General features: G+C 35.5%; 1 long non-coding RNA gene across 2 annotated transcripts; it reads right to left on the reverse strand.

The window, feature by feature from the left end:
* Positions 1–592: 592 nt before the first annotated feature.
* Positions 593–8905, reverse strand: LOC143175138 (uncharacterized). 2 transcript variants are annotated; one of them, XR_012999809.1, is made up of 4 exons: positions 8817–8905; positions 4270–6757; positions 1969–2288; positions 593–1442 (listed from the first exon to the last, which is right to left on the reverse strand). It is a non-coding gene; the product is annotated as an uncharacterized LOC143175138 (long non-coding RNA). The 2 variants fall into 2 exon arrangements; XR_012999808.1 differs by lacking the exons at positions 593–1442; positions 1969–2288 and having other exon boundaries at positions 3184–5269; positions 5340–6757.
* Between the last annotated feature and the right edge of the window lie 541 nt (positions 8906–9446).

Raw genomic sequence — 9446 nt, forward strand, 5'->3', positions numbered from 1 at the left:
AGAAGTTAAGTCCATGTTGGGAATTGGAGGCATACAAGCAACGTCAATGAAATAAATTGTTAGTTTTTACGATAAACAATTTAGTTCGGATAAAAGTGTTTGCGAGTTAAGTCGGTAGATGCTGTGGCATATCAATGGCTCCTTTATGGAAAGATTTCTTACTGTTAGTAACATTTGGGTGGCTCGGGATAGTAATATAATTATTCCTGAATTGAGAAGAAAAACTTCTGCGAAATGTTCTTGGATTAATTAGATACTGATATTATAATACTCTTAATAATATTGATTGTTATTAATGAGAAAAAGGATAGGAAAACATTTATAAAATGTTCTTGAATTAATTAAATATCGATATTAAGATTAATATTAATAACGAATAAAGATTAGAATTACTATGTCATAATATTGTGATATTAGTATTGAATTCATTCTCGAGGTTATATTCATTCAATTTTCTCAAGAAGTTCGAAATAGGAGTTATTATTATTCCAAGACAATCCTTAAAAGCTTAAAGTAAACGTGGACTTGTTATAAATACAGAATTCCTGTTCTTTGAAAACATAAATAATCAACCGTACAACATTGCCTTGAGAATGTAATAATTATACCGTAGAGGTTCATCCAAATTCGTATTTCTATTTAAGAATATAGTTCAACAAAAATGTGATAACATTGATTTTCTTCGCTTTCGGTTTCAGTGAATCAAGAATGGAGTTCACTCAAAACTTTATATTTTATTAATCTTTGTATTCTACGAGTCTTTGAAAACTCTTGTAACTTATAGGCACATACAAATCTACAGTTTGCTTATAATATTCACGAAAAAGAATATTTTAACTACATAATAACGATTGGAAAATGGTGGTTGAAAACTTTGAAACGGTAGAAAAAACACACGGGCAAGCAGACAACAAACATGAAGATCTACGTTGTTCAGGAGATGAGCCCTGAAAGGAATGCGGAATTAATCAACTTTCATTTTCTCTCGCCTCATCTTCGATACTAATTTGCTATTCCTCGATACGATGACATCTAACCAATCAAAACCATAAACGAAGCACGTAGATCGTCTCCTGAACAACACACAGTACACACGTGTGGACACAGAACGTTAGCCACCTGTTACAGGAAGATTACGATCGATACAACTATAGATACATAATTGGAATCGAAAATTCACACTCTCCTGTGACCGCAATTGATGACCGAAAAATTCAGTCATCCGAGAGCCAGCCACCGCGGTAGCCCTCCTTTGCCCTATCCCACCTCGGTAATTGCACGTTCTCCGGTTTCAGATAATTCGCCAGGTGTCAGATCGAATTTTACGGTTCAATCGATCCCGATGATTCGAGGAAGTCCCGCGACATGCTCGGCCATCCGATGACACCGTCACGCGCACAGTGGTAGAAATTCACGCGTCTTTGAAATGTTCACAACAATTTCTGCGAATCGGAATATCAAGATCAGAATATAAACGATGTGCAGTTCTGGTAACTTTTATTGCATTACTTTTTAAACTTATTTAAATACTTCAGTATCTCACTAGTATTTTTTGTTACTTTATGTTTTGCCGTCTTGCAAGTATTATTTAGTATTTTACTGATTCACTACTATCTTTTACTATGTATTAGTATTTTACCGATTCACTAATATTTTTTAGCATTTAGTATTTTACTGTTTCACCAGTATTTTTTACTATTCAGTATAATATTACTATTTTACTAGTACTTTAGTAATGAGATCCATTTTGCTACTCGCAGAGATATGAAGGGATTTTATGTTCGTTTTAAAAACCACGTTTATTGTACATTGATGCTTTGAAGAAAGATTTTAAATGTCTCAACTGTTGGTCGCATAAAAGAGAATAGAAATCGCATAGGAAAAAATTACTTTTAATATCCTAATTCGCGTAAAGAAGAATTCGTGACATAAAAAGAGGTTTAGGTGTAATAGGTACTTCCGGATTACCAAAATTCCCGTACTGGCTCCGCTGCTTTCCGAGGATATGTCGAATCGAGTAATTCCGTGCCGGACGGCCGACGGTGGCTGACATTTGGTGAGGGGCCCAGGAAATCCGACACGCCGTCCACGGTAATCGAGAATCGGGAATCCCGAGAAATTCTGCGGTAACCTGACGTCCTTTCCCGCGTCGTTTATGGGCGTTCTTCTCGTTCTCGCGTGATTTCGAAGTAGGTTGCAATTAAAGGTGAACCGACATGCGTCCGAACAGAAGTGTCAGAAGCACTTACGGAGGCTTCTTAAGCTTACCGAGTTATTAACCCCTTCCCCTATAACATGAAATCGGACTCGTGATGAAAGTTTTCAATTGAATTCGATAAATCTAAATGTTATTTATTTATATATTTTCAAGATCAATTAAGTATGACTTGTCTATTGTAATCGTGGACACAGAATGAGCATCAGATTCAGCTCTTTTGCTGCTGAATTATTAACGATAAAGTAGTTTTATTAACACGTTCGCGAGCAACGTTTGTTTCAGTGGGAATCTTCATAGTTACATTTCACTAAATGTGACAAATCACTTTTATAAAATGTACATGAAAGTTCGTGAGTTACTGGTGCAGTTGTGTGCATGTTTTTCTTGGTTTCATGTGTAATCGGTGAGACCACTATGCGCTTACCTTTGATCACCGAAAGATAAGTTATCTAAGCTTCACTAGCATAAATAATATTATGCTACTAATATTTATATTCTTTCACTTGTCACTCTTCTATTTTTGGATCACGGTGTCCGATATCTTTTCAGATTACCAATGAACATTTCGAATGGTGCATTAGGAGAGCAGTAAAGTAAACTTCTTTATAATACATCGAGGCGAACTCTCGCATGGATGGATTTAAAATTCAATTTAATTAGAACGGACAGCATTTGCAAGCGAAGTCACGCGAGTGTCATTCTGCTCGACGAGAAATTCAAATTATGTATTAGGCGGGTAGTAAAATTAACCTCTTACTTTATAATATCCAGATAAGCTCGTAGTAGACTTCCAATTGCATTTAATTAATATGGATAGCATTTACAGAAACGAGCGGGCAAGAGACATTCCAATTTTTATGCGCTTTTAGCGCAAGTGTAGTGCCAGGAAAAATATTTAACACGTGTTTTTTGTTTTATTATATCGTCAATTAACTGTTTAATGGGTTACAAATAGTCCTTGTAGAAAAATATTTGTACAAGTTATGTATTTTTCAATAAGAAATTTACATGTGTAAATTGTTCTTTTATAAAATTATTTATTTAAAAGATATGCTAAGAAACAGTAGTTTAAATAAATAGTAGTAAGTTACTGTTAATGCTTACTACCAGTAACTAAATAATAATAGTTTCTGTGAATTTTTCTTGCAAAATTACTTTTATGGGCGGCTCTTATAAAAAGCACTAACGATTACAAAAATATATACCTGTAATAAGCGACAAAATATATCGAAATTACAAAATAAATTATTGAAACGATTGCCATTATCATTTACCATATCTACTTACTGTACATACAAACGTCTGTATGCGTGGTGAATAAATTTTCTTGTTTCAATTGAATTTCCTCGAAAGGACAACCTCGATTTTTCATTAATTGAATCTTTGAGAGAATACTATTACAAAAAAATATAAATCGTTCTACCGGTCAAATAACCGACCGTGGTGGATAAGACAGACTACAAATTTTTCTCAGAAAATAAACAATAAAAAAAGAAGTGAATATTGAAAAATGTATTATAAGTAATATATTTGAGGAAAAGTCATGAAGTTTGAAGACGATTCAATTAGGTTGTATATAGGAAATTTTAATCGAAATTTTAAAAACAGTCATTTGCCCGGTCGTGGTAGGAATAATGTTAAGAGAATATCTCGTAGAAATTTCAATATAGGTAGTGTTTACATATTTGTAGAATGTAGTCTTCATGTATCATTTGCACCTCCCCTATATCATAATTATAACGCGAGAAATTAAAGATAACACGCATGTGCTATCTTTTTCTTTGGGAGTGTATGTAACATTTTTGTTTTAATTGACATAATAACAAATACCGTACAGTATCAAATGTAATAACAGTAAAATACGATATTACCCACACAATAAAAGAGAAAGTTTACATTTATCAAAGCTCTCATTAAAAACCGAATTCTTCAATCCTCAACGTCGCTTGTTAATGCAAGCTGCCGCGTTTTTTCTCCCTATTTCTATTTCTCGCTAATAACCTTAAGTAATTTGTCAATGATCCCTCGAACATCTCCCAAACAGCACTTACTGGAGAGATCAAAGCGATCCGGCGGTTGATATTCCAAACAATCGATCACCAATCCCATCGTTCCACCGTTTCGTGTCGTCTCTCATAGGTTTAATTAATCACGCTAGCAGAGGAAGCTCGATTAATCAATTCATTACATCGCGTTTGTTATTTATCGACGCGGTGAAACGCTGCGCGGCATCCGTGATTTCTAACCGTAATGAAGGATCAGCTCATCGAACCCGCAAAGAGCGAAATTAGCTTTTCGCGTACTATTGCATCGTCTAAACGATCTCGTTTTCAGTAGATCGTTTAGGAAGCGGCCTGAAATCTGTACGATCGTTCGTCGAAACGATTGTTCATTAAATGTGTCGTTAAACGAACGTGCATGCGCTTTAGCTTCGGCCCCGACGCGATTTTCCGGTCGTTTGAACAGTTTCCGCTTCGTTGCTACTTCTGTGAAGACCTGGGAACGCTTAAGTTAATGGAACGCCGTATATTCGTTATTTATTGCATATGCGGAAAGAGGTTTATGAAATATCTGTACCGTCTATGGTTTTTGCTTACGTAACACGCCGTGATTCTTGAGAATAAATCGATCGCGGTCTCTAGGATCACAAGAGACGGCTGAGGTATGAAATGTTGAAAATTAGATCCTTACTCGTCCTGGTAGTTCTTGGTGTCTAGTTGTTATGGTAACGGCACCTAATATCTGTAGTGGTTCAAACCCTTTTCGCGCGGAGAACACGACGAACAGTAGATGATCAGTGATGCTTTTGGAAGGCGTTCGTTTTCCGTGCCACGAGAGAACGCCGCATGCGTTTTGTTTTTTAGTCAGTCGTTGCAACTCACTTTATATGAACGCTCGAAACGTCGATGTTCTTTATGTGTACCGTGTAACTAATTAAATATATTTACACTTATTCTGTTACCTTTAGGCTTAATTGATCCCCCACTACATATGAAACACCTGATTTGAAAAGTTTTCGAAACCAGAGATGTGCATTTTCTTCAGTGAAACCTTCACAAAAACACAGAGCAATTAGTGAACATTCGTACACTAACCGATAACAATGCAAACATTTACATACCTTCGAACCACGATAAAAGATGTACTGTCAACAACAATAATCTGAAAAAATGTCACCTAATATGGAACGACTATTTTAATAAAACTAAAACTAAGAAGTCAAAATTCTTTGTAACGATTGCTCTACTATCTCTCTTATATCTTATACATCCAATAAAATTCAGTTCGTTCGATATAACACCAAGAAAATTAATATTTAACCATTACACTCGTATGCTGTGGATAACAATACAAATATGTTATAGAACGTTGGAAATTGTTTAAAACAATACCATAGCTTAAAGAAAATTATAAAAATTAAATCTTATTATAATAATTATAAATCAAATAAATATAGAATATTGAATTCTACTGTTGCACAATAAATTTTTTTAATTCATTTCCCCGAAAATAGATACAAATATACATTGAAAATAAACCGATCGCCCGATTTTGGTTGACGTAGTAGTCAAAGTGTCACTCGAGGTGTTTCCCATCAAGGTCTACAACCTGTTCCCACTTTTCTGGAAGAAGTTGTATTCCATGCCGGTAGAACCCGTCGTTCCTAGAGTCAATCTATTTTTGCACCCAAGTTGAAATTTCTTCATAGCTTTCGAAAGTTTCTTCTGCTAAATCAGAATCCATTTTACGGAAAAGATAATAGTTACTTGGAAGCAGGTCTGGAGAATTGATGGGGTGCGGGAGAACTTCCCATTCCATTTCCATCACTGTCTTTTTAAAGAATACAGCAATATCGGGTTGGACGTTGTCCTGAAGTAGAATCACGTTTCGATTCAATGCAAACGACTGCCGAGTTTTCATCATATTATTGTTTAGTTGGTTCAGGTGGTGTACAAAACGGTCAGGGGTTACAGTCTCATGCGGTTTCAGTAGCTGGTGGTACACAACACCCTCCATATCCCACCAAATACACAGCAATACCTTTGTATCAGTGTTTTCTGCTGTCGAAGTTGATGGGGTTTCAAGATCAAGGCATGGCTTTCTGCGTTTAGGGTTATTGAAATGTATCCACTTTTCACCTCTGTTTACGATATAACGTAAGAAACTCTGTTTTTTATTCCTTGTGAGCAATGAGATTGAAAAGTTCAATCGACTATCAATGTCGCTTTCCAATGTTTCATTTTGTGGAACGATAGAATCGTTGATTGCGACGTCTACAGGCCATTTTGCAAATAATTCATTCACAGCCATCAACTGTTTGTTCATTATTCGAGTTGGCTTGTCGTTAATTTCGAAGTCACCCTCTTGGAAACGTTTATACCAGTTTCTACAAGTTGAGATCGCTGGAGCATATTCTTTAAAAAGGCGATTGAGAAATATGTGAGTTATGTTTACCGGAACTCCTGCTTTAAACAGCTCTAGTAACATTTGTCGAACCTGCGACCTAATGTCCATCCTTTTACATTGTGTAATAGCCCCCTGTCAACACAAAATACTGACCTTTAAAAAGTTTCGTTGTCGTTAGCATGAGATTTATCTTATAAAACGAAAGAGTGAGTTTGAATAGATAAAATGGATATATAGTTGCTCAATTTAATATTCGGACACCATAATATTTGTGGAATTACTGTACTATTTGCTTACTTGATATACAGTATTCCAGTCCGTGATTGGCTAAATCACATACTCTAATTTATAAATAAATGAAATTGTTCCGTTCTATACGAAACACCGTAATTACAGATTCTCGAAGTTTAGTTTATGACATGAACGGAATCAATAATTCCACAAGTAATTACTGTTGGATTTTTGATAAATAATGAGACTTTTATTAAATACACGAAGGGCAAAAATAACACAAACCATAGGACATCGCAAACAAGCAAGATATGAATATATCAGAGTAACAAACTCGTTACCCGAACAATAAACACAACACAATATGGTAAATACGTCGATGTACAAGGTGTTCGGTAACTGGTGGTACAAGTGAAACGGGGGTGATTCTACATGAAAAAAATAAGTCGAAAATATAGAATAAAATTTTTTCATGTGAGGCTTTGTTTTCGAGAAAATCGACTTTGAATTTTCGCCGGGTATGCGTGCACTTGATCATATCTCGTTATAACGTATGTCACTGTAGATCATTGCCTCGGTGGTCATTATCGCAGTTTAAGTTTGTTTTTATTGTACCGGAAAATTATAAACACACATTGAAATAGAACCTTGAAGTAATCATAATGTTTATTCTTACAGAAATTGCTAAAAATGTTGCTCATTCTACCGAATACATAATTTTGCTCTTCTAATTAAATGTCTATGAACTCTTCCTAACGTATTCTGTTGTTTTAGTGTATGAAAGGCTACAATAATCTTTTCCTTTAATTACTCCCAACTTGTGATATCTTTAGAATATCAATTGATTTAACTCTTTCGGTCATGGCGTCCTCATGTAAGGACATACTAAATAAATGCTCGGGGTATCTAAATTCGGTAAATTTTATTGTTTATAAACGTTATCCTTATATTATCACAACCACAGATTCTATTTGACAATGGTGTCGACCTCTTTTCTCAAACTGTATTATCACAAAATAAAACTAAAGACGCACATTCAAGTGGACTCTTCCCAAGATAGCTGGGAAGAATGTCGCCGGAGTTGTTCAAAAGAACCATATTCGCCGAGGGTTCGTTCTGCTCTTTGAATAACTCGTCTATCAGGATGTCGATGATTGGGATACCAGTGTCTGTAATAATTAGCTGCGGCTGATGCGTTTCATTCCCTATTGCTGTATGTAGACATGATGACAGACTGATAGTGCTTAGCGGTAAAGGTAGGATAGTAAGATAATAGGTAAAATAAACATTTCCGTGACACTAGAAGTGTTTATCAACATAAACTTCAATCGAGAAAATGATCTACTGTGAGATCCGTTATAACAAGACAAGCGTACGCGTTCCCGGCGAAAGTTCAAAGTCAATTTTCTCAAAAACAAGGTCTTGCGTGGAAAAATTTTATTCTATATTTTCGACTTATTTTTTTATGTAGAATCGCCACCCTTTCGTTTGTACTACCAGTCACCGAACACGCTGTATAATATTCATGAGTGTAAGAATATTAGTCAGATAAACCCTGCCATCTTCGCGAATGGACACTCAGAGACATTCACTTTACGCGGATCAAACTATTGCTAATATCTCATTAAATATCAAGTTTCGGACATATGAAGGTCAACAATTTTATACTCAGAATTTGATACTCTATCGATCTATCGTAAAAAAATAGATCATTCTATTTTAGCCCCATTAAACCATTCAACTTTATCCTTCAAATATTTGACTTATCTTTAAAAGCAACAAAGATATTTCAGATAGCAGCGTTAGCTGACTCACCCTGTATGTATCGATTTCTGTATGCATACTTTTCTAACACTTACCATGGTGTCCAAATATTAAATCAAATAACTGTATATAATAGATCAAATATATGAAATATATAAAGTGTATAAATAAAGTATATAAAATAAAATATACCTACAGACAAAAGACTCAGCACTGTAATTCAACTAACTTTCCTGCACTACTGGAAATGAGTGGTCGCAGTCGGAGCATCTCATTATATTACGGTCTTTACTAATTGATAAAAACTTATCATCAGTAGATAAAAATTCATATATATTGATAATATAGCTTGCTTGTTTGCGGTGTCTTGCGATTTGTATTACTTTTGCATTTTTTGCTCAGTATGAATCACACAACCTTCCACAACCCCTAGCAAAATTTCTTCAGCCAGTCAAAATATCTGGCCGTTCGTGCGAATAACGAAATCAAGAAAGGATTGCAAGAAGAAAAAGAATATAATCCAACATTATAATGTAGTATCTAGAATATTTATTGTAGGATGAATGGTTTGTTGTGCGTGCGTAAGGGTGACCAGGTCGTATTGCGACGAACCGGTGCCGGGATGTTTGGAAAATAGTGTGACTGCGTTTAGAAAATCTCGAGTGGCTGAAAGAATGCGAGGAAGAGTGTCTGGAACTGAGCGACTGAACCGTGAGAAAAGCGTGTACGTGACTGCGTGAATTCTGACTATGGACGAAAGATGCGAGTGAGAAAGGTGCAAGGGGAGAAAGACAGAGCGAATGGGGGTGTGTGTTAAAAGCGAGTG

This window comes from Nomia melanderi, chromosome 12 (assembly GCF_051020985.1).
Source record: "Nomia melanderi isolate GNS246 chromosome 12, iyNomMela1, whole genome shotgun sequence".
NCBI lineage: Eukaryota > Metazoa > Arthropoda > Insecta > Hymenoptera > Halictidae > Nomia > Nomia melanderi.